The sequence below is a fragment of the Pan troglodytes genome, chromosome 3 (assembly GCF_028858775.2).
Source record: "Pan troglodytes isolate AG18354 chromosome 3, NHGRI_mPanTro3-v2.0_pri, whole genome shotgun sequence".
NCBI classification, from domain to species: Eukaryota; Metazoa; Chordata; class Mammalia; order Primates; family Hominidae; genus Pan; species Pan troglodytes.
In genome coordinates, this window is record NC_072401.2 from 189,284,249 (window position 1) to 189,302,186 (window position 17,938).

The 17,938-nt window shown below is 36.3% G+C and overlaps 1 long non-coding RNA gene across 2 annotated transcripts in view; it reads left to right on the forward strand.

The window, feature by feature from the left end:
- LOC134809944 (uncharacterized) overlaps nucleotides 1-17,938 on the forward strand; it is a 47,179-nt gene that overhangs the window by 18,316 nt on the left and 10,925 nt on the right. Inside the window, exons 3-4 of one of the 2 annotated variants that reach the window (XR_010156782.1) lie at nucleotides 1,025-1,209; nucleotides 1,453-1,520. This is a non-coding gene — a long non-coding RNA (uncharacterized LOC134809944). The remainder of the gene's footprint in view (nucleotides 1-1,024; nucleotides 1,210-1,452; nucleotides 1,521-17,938) is intronic. The other variant, XR_010156783.1, reaches the window with a different exon arrangement.

Genomic DNA, 17,938 nt, shown 5'->3' on the forward strand with positions numbered 1-17,938 from the left:
AAAATCACAATGAGATAATAACAGCTTATATTTGTATTCTGTATATATAGGCCAAACATTGTTTCAAAAGCTTTATGTAAATTAAGCCATGTAATCCCTACAACATTCCAGTGAGGTAAGTGATATTACTACCATTTTATAGAGAAGTTAAATAATTTGCTGAAATTCAAACAGCAAATCAGTTGACAGTCAGGATTTTATTCTAGGAAGATTGGTAGTCATTTCACAAAAGAGAAAACAGAAATGGCCAGTAAACTTAAATATATACTGTCTCAAAAATAACACGAGAAATACAAAAAGTGCTGTTACACCATGTGCTAGCAATGATACTAAGAAATGAAAATGCTTACACATGGCTGGTGTGAAAATACATTAAGATGACAAGAAACATAGCAAAATGCAATAAATTTGAACATGATATATTTTCATCCAAGCAATTTTACTCCAAGAAGACAAGAATAAAAACATATTGTAGCATTTTTAACTTGTAACAAAATACTGGAAATAATCTAAGCACCCTGGACTGGACAAGTAAATGGACAAAAAAAAAAAAAAAAAAAAAAAAAAAAACAACTCATGGCATATTCATAAAATGGAGTAATGTGCTAATAGAGATAATATATGAACTTGCAGTACCTGTACCATTTCAGATATGCTCAACAATATACTCAAGTTAAAAACACATAGGGTTGCAGAATGATGCTAATTTTGTAAAACTAGGAAATCTCAAAGCTTATTCTACTGATTGATTCTGAAACAGGAAGTAAAAGTATAAGAAACATTCGTGAGAATAACAGACATCAAACCAAGGAATGTGTCTCCCTCTGAACACGGCAGATGGGAATCTCTATTAGAGAAAAGTCACAGTACACTTCTTCTTCATGCACTAATGGGTTGGGATTTGAGGTTTTAAGATAATAGGACTTGATTCTACTTGAAGGATGAAAATTTTCTTCCAGTAACATGACTTTACCCTATTTCTTGTGAAGTGATCTTTCTTGATCTGCTTTGTATTTTAAACCAGGCTCACACCCCTTTATTAACTGAAGCTGACTTAACCCGAACTATCTGAAGCTGACTCAACCCAAACTTTCTGAGATCACACGAAAATGTTTTCCTTCTGATCTCAACTTTTCTCCTTATCGTGGGGCATGGAAAGGAGGAGATCGCAGCAGGGAAGTTTTTGTTCTTGTTCACATGCTAACAATGGTAAGCTTCTTAAAAGTGAATCACAGTAGCATCACAGAGTTAGGACAGGTGATGTAACTAGGAGCTACGAAAATTGAGTGCCATAAAAGAATCATCTTTAAATACTGAATGCTGCTGTATGCTTGAATTATACAGCATTTCCTGTTTCAAAGCAGTTTCACATAATCTCATTTAACACTGTTAAAGTCATAGTAGTTGAACCGAGTATATCACACCCCTGTTATGGCTTTTTCTTGATTATAGGACAAAATGAAAAGAACTTTTATGATCTGGCTCCAATTATACTTTCAAGGTTCAAGTCTTCCCATCCGGTAAGATTTTTCTTCTTTACAAAATGCCCCAACTAAGGCACTCATGTACTAGGCACAGGAGACTACCTGTTTGAAATATCCCTTGCTTCTGCTGGAAATGCTGTTCCCACACTGAACTCATGTGCCAACTCTCAGCTCAAAAGCACATGTTTGTCTCTACCAGTGGACTAAGGACCAGCTCCTAGGATGGGAGCAGTTTCTTACTCATGTTTATAAAGTGCTATGCAGAAAATAGCAGGGCTATGGGAAAGAAAGAGACCAGGTTAGAAAAGTCATTTGAATCGGATCTGCATGAACAAAGGCACTTTAGATAAGACCTGATAGCAAAGGGCTGTAAGAGGAGAAAAGGGCAAATCAAAGGTACCGACAGAACATATTAAGCATGGCCTAGGCTGAGCAAAGCCAAATTTAAACATAATTTTGTGTGTTGAAGCACATTATTTTCCAATATGTTAATGTGTGGCCATTCTCACATACATAATAAAGCTAATGGATTATTTATTCAATTGTATGTTTTGTTATAGGAGCCTCTGTCATTAAAAAGAAAATTTATTTTCGTATCTGGGAAAAGTTGCCAAGGCAAAAAACACACACCTGGCCATGCATCTTTAGTTTGTTATTGTTTTTAGGTTTATTTGAAACTTACAAAGGGAAAAAAATCAATGACTTCTCAGAAAAAGGAAAAAAATAGATGTAGGTGGAAGAGAAAGAATACATAGGATTATAATAGGTTTGGCGAGGATCTCATGTTGCTGAAGAAAAGGAGTCTTGGGATTCTTTGTAGTGGGTCTTCAGAACAGACAAAGAAATGGTTACGGAACACACTGCTGAATGGAGCAGTGAGTGAGGATACCAGAAGGAGAAGAAAACTAGAAATTTGAATAGAAAGTTGAACAAAATGAACTTTGGATACCAATAATCTTCAGTGAATGGGTAAAGAAGAAAAAACCTTTCTCTAGTTCTGTTTCAAAGGCAGTAATGGATAGAATAGCAAAAGTTAAGCATGAATGAAATCCATATTTATCTATTTTTTGAAAGGTAATGCATGTCTTATTTTCACTGCATTATTTCCAGAGCGTAATAATTTCAGCCTAAGTTAACTTTCAATGGTCAGTCTTTGCTGTCCAGCACTGCATTGCTCAGGAGATTCATTAATCAATCAATCGATCAATCAATCAGTTCCTTCTGTTTCTTTCCCACCTGGAGCTCTGCTGTCAGAGTTGCACATGTGAGTGAGATGTAGCTCACTTAGGAATCCATGCCTGCAGCTACCCTGGGAGCTGACTGCCAGTCTCTGCTCAGAGGCCCTTGTTCCCACAGGCATTTGCTCTCTGCTGTGTAATTTATAGTTTAAGTCAAATGATTCCAAACACAGTCTCTAACATTTGGGTAAAATCTGTCTAGTACTTTCTTGTGACACAGAAACATAGAGGGAAAATATTGCTATATTTATGCAAATATAGAATCTTTACTCTGAGGCTTTTCTTAAATTCACAGTCACCCATATGCCAAGTGGATTTACTGTTCATTACTCAGTGTCTCTACTGTTTGTAACTCAGATCACGTTTTCCTTCACAAAGCCTGCTTACTGAATATTTGTGTGATGATTTGAACTCAATTAGCTACTTATTGCTAGGTTATATTTTCCCCTTTGCAGCAAGCATGTCAAAGATTATACATTTTTTTAACAGATTGCTTTTAATTGTATTAGTTGAAGAGCAGTCTTTATATGTAAAATAGTGAATTATAGTTAAGGGACCAAGGGCCATTGTGTCTTAAGTTTTAATTGTTCAATAGATCACCTAATAGTTTTTTAAATTTTTATAGGGATGTCTGATCTTATCCACAAACTTTAACAAATGGGCATAAAAATATTCCTCCCTTAATTTTTCTGACCTGCACTTTTTCTGTTTTGTTTTTGTATTTTTTATTTTGTTGGTTACTCCATGTCATTGGTTACTTCATGTCAGGATTATTTGCAGCAATCTTCTGTCCTTAATATATTGATGTTTTGGGGGCTTCTAACCTAAGCTCTATTCTTTTTCCATTCTTTAAATTCTCCGAGTAATCATACATTCAGTTGGCTTTGATTACTATGTATATTAATAATTCCGGCCAGGCGTGTTGGCTCACACCTGTAATCCCAGCACTTTGGGAGGCTGAGGTGGGTGGATCACGAGGTCAGGAGTTCGAGACCAGCCTGGCCAAAATGGTGAAACCCTGTCTCTACTAAAAAATACAAAAATTAGCTGGGCACGATGGCAGGCACCTGTAATCCCAGCTACTAAGGAGGCAGAGGCAGGAGAATCACTTCAACCCGGGAGGCGGAGGATGCAGTGAACCGAGATCACACCACTGCACTCCAGCCTGGGCGACAGAGCAAGACTCCATCTCAAAAAAACAATAATAATAATAATAATAATTCCAACACCCCATCTCTATGTCCACCCATTTCTTTTCTAAACTTCAGGCTCAACTGCTTGTTCAAGCTCTCCATTGTTTACCTCACAGGAATCTCAAGGCAACTTGTTCAACTTGAGTGTCTCTGGACTTCCCCTCTCTACTGGCTTCTCTGCAAATGTTTTTCTTGGTGGGTGCATCTGCTTTCCCAGCTGCTCAAACCAGATTTCTAGGGCTCTCCCTTTGCTGTTTCCCATCCGACACTCCCCATCCTGGAAATCACATAGCTTTGTCAATTTCATCACTAGAAACACCAGCCCCTGCCCTTCTCTCCTACTGGCATCACTGTACAGCATGCTACTCTCATCTCTTGTAGCCTCATTGCAGTTTACCTCCCTGTTTCTAACTGGGCCCTGCTCCAATCCACTTTCCACACTGTATCCAAGGGATCTTTGTAAAATTCTAATCTGATTGTGCCATTCCCTTGTTAATACCAATCAATAAATTCCCAAAGTTCTTAAGTAAATCTAGGTAAGTTGTTTATAAATTCCTTCATGTTATCATCTCCATTTACTTTTTTATCCTCGTTTCTACCCAACCAAAACACCTTTAAGTGCAACAGTCCCACAGTTCTAAATTACATTCATTTTTTATGGTATGCTATTTCTCACTTTCAGCATTTCTATTTGCTGTTGATTCTGCCCAGAATGCTGTGGACAGTCCCCTCTCCTTGCCTCTCATGCTCATTTTTAACCAACTTCTACTCATCTTTATTTTTCATATATCGTCTCAGATATCACTTCTTCTGAGACGCAATCTTTAGGGCCTCAAAGCTGATCTAGGTGTCCCTCTTATGTACTTTAATTTCTTGATCATATCAAATATAGTACTGAAATATTATTTTTCAGTGATGCTTAACACTGGTTCTATTTTTCTTTTTCTTTTTTAATACTTGGAAAACTTTCACTAACTAACTTACTATCATTGAGTTTCTTGACTGGGGTCCCATACTTTTTTTAAAGGTGGATATTAGATTTGGAATAACCTCATGGGTGATTCCAATACATCTTTGGGGCAACATCTCTGACTATACATTGAGAAACACTACTTATTGCAATTCTTGTTTATTTATTTATATTCTACATTAGCCTGTAAGCTAGCTCTATCAGGGTTGTGCCTCTATTTAAAAATCTTACTGCTGTATCCCCCGTACTTATCAGGCACTTTGCAAGTAACAGGAATTCAACAGATGATGGAATCATTGAATGAACAGCTTTTGTCAATGAATGAAATGTTCAGGAGCACTTTCTTTCTTTCTTTCTTTCTTTCTTTGATGGAGTCTTGCTCTGTTGCTAGGCTGGAGTGCAGTGGCACAATCTCGGCTCACTGCAATTTCCACCTCCCAGGTTCAAACTATTCTCCTGCCTCAGCCTCCTGAGTAGTTGGGACTACAGGTGCACGCCACCACACCCAGCTAATTTTTGTATTTTTAGTAGATATGGGGTTTCACCATGTTGGCCAGGATGGTCTTGATCTCTTGACCTCATGATCCGCCTGCTTTGGCCCCCCAAAGTGCTGGGATTACAGACGTGAGCCACAGCGCTCGGCTGAGAAGGAGCACTTTCAAGGGAAGGAAAATAACCCTAGAAATGTCAGATTTGTGTCTACATAATTAATTTCTACTGTTATACCAGGAATGTGACCAAAATTTATTAGATCTGTGCTTAAGAACAGTAAAGAACTTAAAAATTATCAAAAGCCTTAAAACGTGCATACAGCATTTCTAATTCTGGGAATTTATACTGGCAAAACATAAAAATTAGCATTAGTATTTAATTACCTTGAGTTTTTATAATGGTAAAAATTGTGAATGACCTAAATGATCAATAATAGAGGATTGATTTATGAACTTATGGTATATTTATACAATAAACTATAATTTAGACATTAAATCATATTTTTAAATGTTATATGTATTTTTTTAAAAACAAATTTTAAGTATATTGAAGGTTTATTACATAGGTAAACTCACGACACAGGGGTTTGGTATACAGATAATTTAATCGCCCAGGTACTAAGCCTAGTACCCAATAGTTACTTTTCTTAATCCCCTCCCTCCTCCCTCTCTTCACCCTCAAGTAGGCCCCAGTGTATGTTGTTCCCCTCTTCTTGTCTATGTATTCTCATCATCTAGTGCCCACTTGTAAGTGAGAACATGTGGCATTTGGTTTTCTGTTTCTGTGTTAGTTTGCTAGGGATAGTGGCCTCCAGCTCCATCCATGTTTCAGCAAAGGACATGATTGTGCTCCCTTTTGTGATTGCATAGTATTCCATCGTGTATATGTACCACTTTTTTAATTCAATCTGCCATTGATTCCACATCTTTGCTATTGTGAATAGTGCTGCAATGAACAAACACATCCATGTATCTTTATGGTAGGATAATTTATATTCCTTTGGGTATATACCCAATAATGATATTGCTGGGTCAAATGGTTGTTCTCTTTTTAGCTCTTTGAGGAAGTGCCACACTGCTTTCCGCAATGGTTGAACTAATTTACATTCCCACCAATGGTATAAAAGTGTTCCTTTTTCTCCAGAACCTCAACAGCATCTGTTATTTTTTGACTTTTAGCAATAGCCATTCTGACTGGTGTGAGATGGTATCACATTGTTGTTTGAATTTGTACTTCTCTAATGATCAGTGATACTGAGCTTTTTTTCATATGCTTTTTGGCTGCATGTATGTCTTCTTTTGAAAAGTGTCTGTTCATGTCCTTTGCTCACTTTTGATGGGATTGTTTTCTTTCTTGTAAATTTGTTTAGGTGTCTTATAGATTATGAATATTAGGCCTTTAACAGGTGCATACTTTGCAAATATTTTCTCCCATCCTGCAGGCTGTTTACTCTATTGATAGTTTTTCTGTGCAGAAGATCTTAAGTTTAATTAGATCCCATTTGTCAATTTTTTCTTTTGCTGTAATTGCTTTTGGTGTCTTCATCATGAAACTTTTGCCATCTCCTACAACCAGAATGGTTTTGCCTAGGTTGTCTTTCAGAGTTTTGACAGTTTTGGGTTTTACATTTAAGTCTTCAATCATCTTAAGTTGACTTTTGTATATGGTATAAGGAAGGGGTCCAATTTCAATCTTCTGCATATTGCTAGCCAGTTATCACAGCACCATTTATTAAATAGGGAATCCTCTCCCCATTGCTTGTTTTTTTCAGCTTTGTCAAAGATCAGATAGTTGTAGGTGTGTGGCCTTATTTCTGGGTTCTCTATTCTGTTCCATTGGTTTATGTGTCTGTTTTTGTACTAGTACCATACTATTTGGGTTACTGTAGCTCTGTAGTCTAGTTTAAAGTGGGGTAACATGATTCCTACAGCTTTGTTCTTTTTGCTTAGGATTGCCTTGGCTATTCAAGCTGTATTTTGGTCCCATATTAATTTTAAAATAAATTTTTCTAGTTCTGTGAAGTTTCTAGTTCATTGGTAGTTTGACAGGAATAGCATTTAATCTGTAAATTGCTTTGGATACTGTGACCATGTTAATATTTATTCTGCTCATGAGCATAGCGTGTTTTTCCATTTATTTGTGTCATCTCTGATTTCTTTTGAGTGGTGTTTTGTAATTCTTCTTGTAGAGATCTTTCACTTCCCAGGTTAGCTGCATTCCTAGGTATTTTATTATTTTTGTGGCAATTGTAAATGGAACTGCATTCCTGATTTGGCTCTCAGCTTGGCTGTTGTGTACAGAAATGCTAGTGAGTTTTGTACATTGATTTTTTATGCTAAAACTTTACTGAAGTTGCTTATAAGCTGAAGGAGCATTTGGGCTGAGACTATGGGGATTTCTAGATATAGAATCATGTCATCTGCAGACAGGGATAGTTTTGCTTCCTCTCTTCCTATGCGGATGACCTTTATTTCCTTCCCTTGCCTGATTGCTCCGGCCAGGACTTCCAATACTATGTTGAATAGGAGTGGTAAGAGAGGATATCTTTGTCTTGTGCTGGTTTTTAAGGGTAATGCCTCCAGCTTCTACCCATTCAGTGTGATGTTGGCTGTGGCTCTTATTATTTTGAGGTATGTTCCTTTAATGCCTAGTTTATTGAGTTTTTAATATGAATGGATGTCAAATTTTATCAAAAGACTTTGCTGTGCTTACTGAAATAATCAGGTGGGTTTTGTCTTTAGTTCTGTTTATGTGATGAATCACATTTATTGATTTGCGTATGTTGAACAAATCTTGCATACCAGGGATAACACCTACTTGATTGTGATGAATTAGCTTTTTGATGTGCTGTTGGATTTGGTTTGCAAGTATTTTGTTGAGACTTTCTACATCAACATTCATCGAGAATATTGGACTAAAGTTTTCTTTTTTTGATTTGTCTCTGCCAGGCTTTGCTATCAGGATGCTAGCCTCATAGAATAAGTTGGGGAGGAGTCTTTCCTCAGTTTTTTGTAATAGTTTTAGCAGGAATAGTACCAGTTCTTGTTTGTACATCTGGTAGAATTCAGCTGTGAATCCATCTGGTCCTGGGCTTTTTTTGGTTGGTAGGCTATTTATTATTGTAAAATCATATTTTAGAAGTGTATCTACTGATATGCATTTAATAATATATAATAGACAAAAAAGATTACCAAAAACTACACACATAATTTCAGTTGTTAAATTTATATTTTATACATTTAATATATTATATAAGAAACAGTGTTCACTGATATGTACAATCATATTCATAATTTTTATCACCCTAGCATAAGATAATTTTGTATATTCTCTCTGTTTTTTGGTTTTAGTAATTATTATCTTTTTACTCTGAAAGTGTGTTTCACAAATTACAAAATGTTCCTAAATATTAAAGTATGTGGAAACTAAAGAGAAGTATTTGCTCAAATTTTTACTGAAATCTTCTTCATCCATCACTTCCCACTAACCCAGTGTTTTTCTCAGGAGGCCCACACAATTGCCTATTATCAAGAAAAGATACTTTCAAAAAAACTGAAGGGAGCAGTTATATGCTGTGTCACAGCAATTTCAATATAAGTTGTGGATATTTCCCGAAGGACAGTGTCTTGTTAATGGAAATGCACTCTTGCTTAATCAGATGATGACCTGGGATATGGTGTTAACTAGATTTAAAAAAAGGCCATCTGTGCCTGAGGCTCTTCTGGTAGGAAAAACTTGGAGCTTAAATTGTTTTCATTACTAGAATTTGCATGACAGTGGTTTTTAGTAACATACAAAGAAAAACATGGTACTTAAAAATACTATTAAAATACTTTTCTTACTTTAAAAGAAAAAAGTACTTTTTTTTTTTTTTTTTTGAGACGGAGTCTCTCTTTATAGCCCAGGCTGGAGTGCAGTGGCGCGATCTCAGCTCACTGCAAGCTCTGCCTCCCGGGTTCATGCCATTCTCCTGCCTCAGCCTCCCGAGTAGCTGGGACTACAGGCACCCGCCACTGCCCCCGGCTAATTTTTTGTATTTTTAGTAGAGACAGTGTTTCACCGTGGTCTCGATCTCCTGACCTCGTGATCCGCCCACCTCAGCCTCCCAAAGTGTTGGGATTACAGGCGTGAGCCACTGCACCCGGCCAAAAAGTACTATTAGATAGTGTTACTAAATATTAAAAGGAACATTGTAAGAATTCTTACACATCTTATAGTGTGAGGAAAATATCCTCTTATTCTTAATTGCGTTATTTTAGACTTACTGCCTTTACATTTTAAACCTTTCCTGACACTTTTTTTATTATAAATACATTAGTGTTATGTACTTTACCAAAATTATTGCTTTAGGGTAAAAACACTATTGAATAGTTTAGACTAAGGAATTTTGAAGGCTCATTAGTTTTGTTCATATAAATTGCCTATGAAATTAGGGATTCCTGAAAGGAGAGTGGTATCTTTTGAGTCAATTGTGTTGTCAAGAAAAATAATAATAATAACTCCACAAGCCCATGCTTTGGATCCTAGCTCTGCAGCCATTCTGTGACCTCACAGGCATTGGACCCTACAGTCACTGCTATGGAAGTCACATCTGCATCGCAGACCTTCGAGCAATGGTTGCTCCACACAAACCCACATTCTGGACCCCGGTTCCATACCAGCTCTACATGTGCCAGTGCCTACAACACAAGAGCCACTACTGCTTTAGAAGCACCCATGCCCTGGACCGTACAGAAACTATAGGTATCCACATGCCTTTGTTTCAGACCCTGGCTTTCCAGCTGTTCCATAAGCATCTGTTCATTGCACATTGAGACCAACACTGGAGGCGGGGTGCCTGCATCTCAAGCACCAGTGCCACTGCCACCATGAACATAACCATGAACCAAACCCAACACCAAGAGGGATCCCCTTGGCCATGACTTCCCACATGGGAGAACAAGAAATCAGGAGGGCTCCTAGCACCTTCACCAACTCTTAACCCAACAGCCCTCACCACCACTGTGGACATCTGCAGCCTTGGCCACTGAGGACCCTTGCAATCTTCAACTGATAGAAATGCACAGAGACTCTGCTTTTGTATCTTCACTGGAGCTGGAATTGCTGCATCCCACCCATCAGTACCCTCATACCACCTACAGGTGAAGGACTTTCCTCACAGAAAGTAGCCTGTAAATTCTGGAATAGGTGACTGCCCCAGCAAATATGCAGACACCAATGCAAGACAAGAAAAGCAGAAAACATCAAGAAAACATGACACTACCAAAGGAAAACCATAATTTCCAGTAGCCAGTCTTCCATAATGGAGATCTACAAATTGTCACAGAAAGATTTCAAAATAAATGCCTTAAGAAAGTTCAAGCTACAAGCAGACTCAATGATATCAAGAAAACAATACATGAACAAAACGGGGTAAATAAAGAGATATAAATAATTTTCAAAAACAATAAAACAAATTCTGAAGCTGATGAATACAATGAATGAAATGAAAAAAAATACAACAGTGACAAAGCAGACTTGATCAAGCAGAAAAAAAATTTGCAAGCTCAAAGACAGGTAATTTGAAATTACCCAGTTAAAGGAAGAAAAAGAAAAAAAGAGTGAAAATGAGTGCAGAAAGCCTATAGGATTTATGAGATACCATCGAGCAGCCCAATTTACACATTATGATAATCTAAGGAGAAGAGAGAGAAAAAGAAATAATATTTAAAGAAATAGTGGCTGAAAATTCCTGAAATCTGAGGAAATATATATACAATCAGGATACATTAAGCTCAAAATTTCCCAAGCAAATTTAACTCAAAGAGGTCTCCACTGAGGCACATTATAATAAAATTTTTAAATATCAAAGAAAGAGAGATTTTGAAAGCATCAAGAGAAAAGAGACTCTTCACATAAAGGGGAAATTTCATTAGGCCACAGATGATTTCTTAGCAGAAACTTTTCAGGCCAGAAGAATAGGCTGATAAATCCTAAGTGCTACAATAAGAAGAGAAAAACTACCAAACAAGAATACTTTACTGAGCCAATCTGTCCTTAAGAAATGAAGAAGAGATAAAGACTTTCCCAGACCAAAAAACAAACAAACAAACAAAAAACAAATGAGGGAGTTTGTTACCACAAGACCTGCCTTACAAGAAAGTTCTCCATGCTGAAATGAAAAGACTTTAGTAAGATGAAAATATAAGAAAATATAAAAATCATTAGTAAAAATAAATACATAGTCAAATTCAAAATATTCAAATACTGTAATAGTGATAGGTAAATCACTCAACTCTGGCATAATGGTTAAAAGACAAAAGTATTTTTTAATATTATAGTTAAAGTAATGTTTCAGTAAACATACATAATAAAAGTATGTAAACTGTGAGATCAAGAAACATAAAATATGTTTAGGGGGAGTGGAGGAAAGGGCAGAGTTTTTGTATGTGATTAAGGTTAACTTGTTATTAGTATAAAATAGACTGTTATAAATCTAATGTGTTTTGTGTTAGCCTCATGGAAATTGCACAGGAAAAACCTATAGTAGATACAGATAAGATAAAGAGTAAAGAATCATCACATATCACTACAGAAAATCAATGACAAAGGAAGTGTACAAGAGAGGAAGAAAGAAGCGAAAGAACTACAAAAGAAACAGACACAATTGAAAAAAGGCAATAGTAAGTCCATGCCTATCAATACTTACTTTAAATATAAATGGATTATTCAATCAGAAGACATAGAGTGGATAAAAATAAACAAATGTGCACACATGCACACACACACACCCACACAAACCAAACTATATGCTGCCTATAAGAGACTCACCTCAGCTTTAATGACATTTATAGGTCAAAAGTGAAGGGATGGAAATGGAAATGGAAACCAAAACAGTGGAGAGGTTGCTATACTTACATCAGACAATACAGACTATAAGTCCAAAACTGCCACAAGAGACAAAGAAGGTCATTATAGACAGACAAAAGAATCAACAAATCCAGAGTATATAACAATTGTAAATACATACGCACACAACATTGAGGCACCTACATATATAAAATAAATATTACCAGAACTAAATGGAGAAATACACAACACTACAACAAATAGTAGGTAAATTCAATACCTTCACTTTCAACAATGAACATACTTTCCAGAAACAAAACTAATAAACAAACATTGGATTTGAACTACACTCAGACCAACTGTCCCAACAGACATATGCAGAACACTCCATCCAACAGTAACTAAATACACATTTTTTTCAAGTGCACATTAAACATCCTCCAGGACAGATCATAGTTGAGGCAAAAAAAAAAAAAAAAAAAAAAAAAATAGGCCATAGCACAGGTAAAAACATTGAAATCATATCAAGTATTTTTCCAACCACATGATATGAGACTAGAAATCAACAATAAGAGAAAAACAAAATTTACAAATATGTGAAAATTAAACAACACACTCCTAAACAACAAATGAGTCAAAGAAGACATCAAAAGGGAAATAAAAAGATTGTAAAACAAATAAAAGTAAAACATACCAAAACTTATGGGATGCAGCATAAGCAGTACAGGAAGTTTACAGTAATAAACACCTATATTAAGAAAAAAGAAACATCTCAAATAAATAACCCAACTTTACACCTTAAGAAATTAGAAAGAACAATCTATACTTAAAATCAGCAGAAGAAAAGAAATAATAAAGATCAGAGCAGAAATAAATAGATACTTAAAAAACAATGTAAAGGATCATGGCTGGGCGCACTGACTCATGCCTGTAATCCCAGCACTTTGGGAGGCTGAGGTGGGCAGATAACCTGAGGTCAGGAGTTCGTGACCAATCTGACTAACATGGAGAAACCCCATTTCTACTAAAAATACAAAATTAGCCAGGCGTGTGGCGCATGCCTGTAATCCCAGCTACTTGGGAGGTTGAGGTAGGAGAATCGCTTGAACCTGGAAGGCAGAGGTTGTGTTGAGCCGAGTTTGCACCATTGCATTCCAGCTTGGGCAACAAGAGAGAAACTCTGCTCAAAAAAAGAAAAAAAAATGTAAAGGATCAAGAAAACTAATACATGTTTTTTGAAAAATTTAAAAAATTAACAAACTTTCATTTAAATTAACTGAGAAAGAAAGAGAGAAGACCCAAATAAATAAAAGTACACATTAAAGAGGAGGCCTTTAAATGATATCACAAAGACACAAATTACTGAAAGAGACTATTATGAACAATAATATGCCAACAAATTTGATAAGCTAGATGAATTTGGGTAAATTTCTAGAAACACAAAACCTACCAAAACTGAATCATGAAGAAATAGAAAACTTGGACAGACTAATAATGACTAAGGAAATTTAACCAATAATAAAAAATCTCTCACCAAAGAAAAACCCAGGACCTGATAAAATTTACTGTTTGGTAGACCTCACTGTTGAGTTCAACAGTGAATTCTACTGAACATTTAAGGAGAATTAATGTCAGTCATTTTCAAATTCATCCAAAAAATTGAAAGATAAAGAAAATTTTTAACTAAGGCTAATATTAAGGTATTAAGGCTAATATTACCTTAATACCAAAGCCAGATAAAGACACGAAAATATAAAATTACAGGCCAATATCCCTGAGGAACATAGAGGCAAAAATTCTTAACAAAATATTAGCAACCTGAATTTAACAGCATTAAAAGGATCATATACCTTTATCAAGTGGTATTTATCTCTGAGATGCAAGGATGGTTCAACATACCAAAATCAATAAATGTGATACACATTAATCATATGAAAAGTAGAAATCATATGATTATCTTACAGATGCAGAAAAAGTATTTAACACAATTCAACACTGTTTCATGATAAAAGCTCTCAACGAATTGGATATAGAAGAAATGTATCTCAACATAACAAAGGTCATATGTAACAAGCTCCAAAATAACCATATACTCAGGAGTGAAAAGGTGGAAGTTTTTCCTCTATGATCAAGAACAAGGTTGCCCACTCTCACCACTTCAACTTAACATAGTACTAGAAGGCTTAGTTAGGGCAATGAGGCAAGAAAACGAAAAAAAGGCATCTAAATTAGAAAGGAAGATGTAAAATAGTCTCCTGTTGCAAATGATATGATCTATATATAGATAATCCTAAAGACTCCACCAAAAACACTGTTAGGACTAAGAAACAATTTCATTAAGGTTTCAGGATACAAAAGCAACATAAAAGAGGTAGTAATATTTCTATACACTAACTGAAACTGCTTGAAAAATAATTTTTTTAATCCCACTTAAAACAGCATCAAAAATAAAATATTTGGAAATAAATTTAAACAAGAAGGTGAAAGATCTGTACACTGACAACTATAAAACTTTGATAAAGGAAATTGAAGAAGATGCAAATAAATAAAAAGATATTCCATGTTCATGATTTGGAAAAATTGATGTTGTTAAAATATCTACACTATCCAAAGCAATCTATAGACTCATTGCATTCCATACCAGAATTTCAATGACATTTTTCACAGAAATAGAAAAAAGATTCTAAAATTTTTATGGAACCACAAAAGACCCCTAATAGCTAAAGCAATCTTGAGCAAGAACAAAGCTGAGGTATTACACGTCCTGATTTCCAATTATGTTACAAAGATATATTAATCAAAACAGTATGGTACTGGGATAAAAATTAGACATATAGATCAATGGAGCAGAATAGAGAGCTTAGAAATAAACCCACACATATGTGGTCAACCAATTTTCCACAAAGGTGTCCAGAAAAAACAATGAAGAAAATACAGTGTTTTCAATAAATGGTGTTAGGAAAACTGGACATCCACATGCAAAAGAATGAAATTAGGCACTTATCCTACACCATATAGAAAAATCAACTCAAAATGGAGTAAATAATTAAACTTAAGACCCAAACCCTTCAACTTCTAATAGAAAATACAAGGGAAAAACTCCTTGATATTGGTTCTGGCTATATATATATTTTTTTGGTTACAACCCAAAAGTTTCAGGCAACAAAAGCAAATATATTAAGTGGTACTACAAAACACTAAAACATGTTTACACAGCAAAGAAAACAATCCAGAAAATGAAAAGGTGACCTACAGAATGGGGGAAAATAGTTACAAACCAATTATCTAATAAGGGTTCATATTCAACATATGCGATAGCCCCTCAACCCCCATCCATAGTTTCACTTTCCATGGTTTCAGTTACCCATGGTTAACTGCAGTCTGAAAATATTAAATGGAAAATTCTCAAAATAAACAGTTTACAAGTTTTAAATTAGCATGATGAAATCTCACTCTGACCTGCTCCATTCTGTCTGGGATGTGAATCATCTTTTTGTCCAACATATCCATGCTGTATATGATATTCATCTTTTAATCATCCACATGGCCTGCTCCTGACATCTGACCAGTAACATCATCATGGCTCAAAAAACAGGAACACCCACAGCAGATGATCCTCCTTCTGACATATGATCAGAAGATCAATAGTAGCCTAATGCTACATCACAATGCCTGCGTTATTTACTTCACTTCATCTCATTAGGTAGGCATTTTATCATCTCACATCATCATAAGAGTGAATGCAGTGCAATAAAATATGGGCCAGGCATGGTGGCTCACATTTGTAATCCCAGTACTTTGGGAGGCTGAGATTGGTGGATCACTTGAGCCCAGGAGTACACCACCAGCCTGGCCAACATGCCAAAACCCTGTCTCTACAGAAAATACAAAAATTAGCCAGGCAAGGAGGCACATGCCTGTAATGCTAGCTACCTAGGAGGCAAAGGTGGGAGGATCGCTTGAACCCAGAAGGCAGAGGTTTCATTGAGCCCAGATCATGCCACTGCCCTCCAGCCTGAGTGACAGAGTGAGACTCTGTCTAAAAAGAAAAAAAAAAAATTTAGAGACCATATTCCATATTCACATAATTTTAATTACAGTATATTGTTATAACTGTTCTACTTTACTGTTAGCTATTGTTCATCTCTTACTGTCCCTAATATATAAATCAAATTGTATGGTAAGTATGTATGTATAGAAAAAAAAGCATAGTGTATATAGAGTTTGGTACTATCTGCTGTTTCATGTATCCACTATAGGTACTGGAAGATATACCCCCAGAAAAGTAGAGACTACTCTATAAAGAACATATATAACCCAATAGCAAATAAAGCAAATAGCCCAATAAAAATATAGGCAAAGGAGCTCAAAAGACATTTTTCCAAAGAAAGCCATGCAGATGGCCAACAGGAATATAAAAATGTGCTCGGTGTTACTAATCCTCAGGAAAATGCAAATTAAAACAACAATGAGATATCTCATAGCATTCAATAAGGCAGTTATTATCAAAAGTCAAAAGATCACAAGTGTTGTTGAGGGTATGGAGAAAACGGACCCCTTGTACACTGCTGGTGGGTATTTAAATTGAAAACAGTATGGAAGTTTTTCAAAAAATTAAAAATGCAGTTACCATATGATTCAGCAACCCCACTTCTGGGTATATACCCAAAGGAAATAAAACGACTATCTCAAACAGATCTATGCACTCTCATAGTCATAGCAGCATTATTCATGGTCACTAAGATACAGAAACAATCTGACTGTCCATCCACGAATGAAGAAAATGTAGCATATATATGTAATGAAATATTATTTAGTCTTACAAAGAGGGAAATCTTTACAACACAATGGATGAACCAGGACATCCTGCTCATTTAAATAAGCCAGGCATACAAAGACAAATAAAGATTGCATGATAACTTGTGAAATATAAAAATGAATAATTAAACATCACCTCACTTCATTCCTATTTTTGTATATGTGGTAAAAACACTTCAGATCTATTCTTTTAGCAAATTTCAAGTATACAACACCTTATTATTAATTTATAGTCGTCATGCTGTGTCCGGAATTGGTGGGTTCTTGGTCTCACTGACTTCAAGAAAGAAGAGGGAACGCGGACCCTCGCGATGAGTGTTACAGCTCTTAAGGTGGCGCGTCTGGAGTCTGTCCCTTCTGATGTTCAGATGTGTTCACAGTTTCTTCCTTCTGGTGGGTTCGTGGTCTCGCTGGCTCAGGAGTGAAGCTGCAGACCTTCGCGGTGAGTGTTACAGCTCTTAAGGCGGCGCGTCTGGAGTCGTTCGTTCCTCCTGGTGGGCTCGTGGTCTTGTTGGCTTCAGGACAGAAGCTGCAGATCTTCACAGTGAGTGTTACAGCTCATAAAAGCAGTGTGGACCCAAAGAGTGAGCAGTAGCAAGATTTATTGCAAAGAGTAAAAGAACAAAGCTTCCACACTGTGGAAAGGGACCCGAGCGGGTTGCCACTGTTGGCTCCGCAGCCTGCTTTTATTCTCTTATCTGGCCCCACCCACATCCTGCTGATTGGTAGAGCCGAGTGGCCTGTTTTGTCAGGGCGCTGATTGGTGCGTTTACAATCCCTGAGCTAGATACAAAGGTTCTCCAAGTCCCCATCAGATTAGTTAGATACAGAGTTCCGACACACAGGTTCTCCAAGGCCCCACCAGAGCAGCTAGATACAGAGTGTCGATTGGTGCATTCACCAACCTTGAGCTAG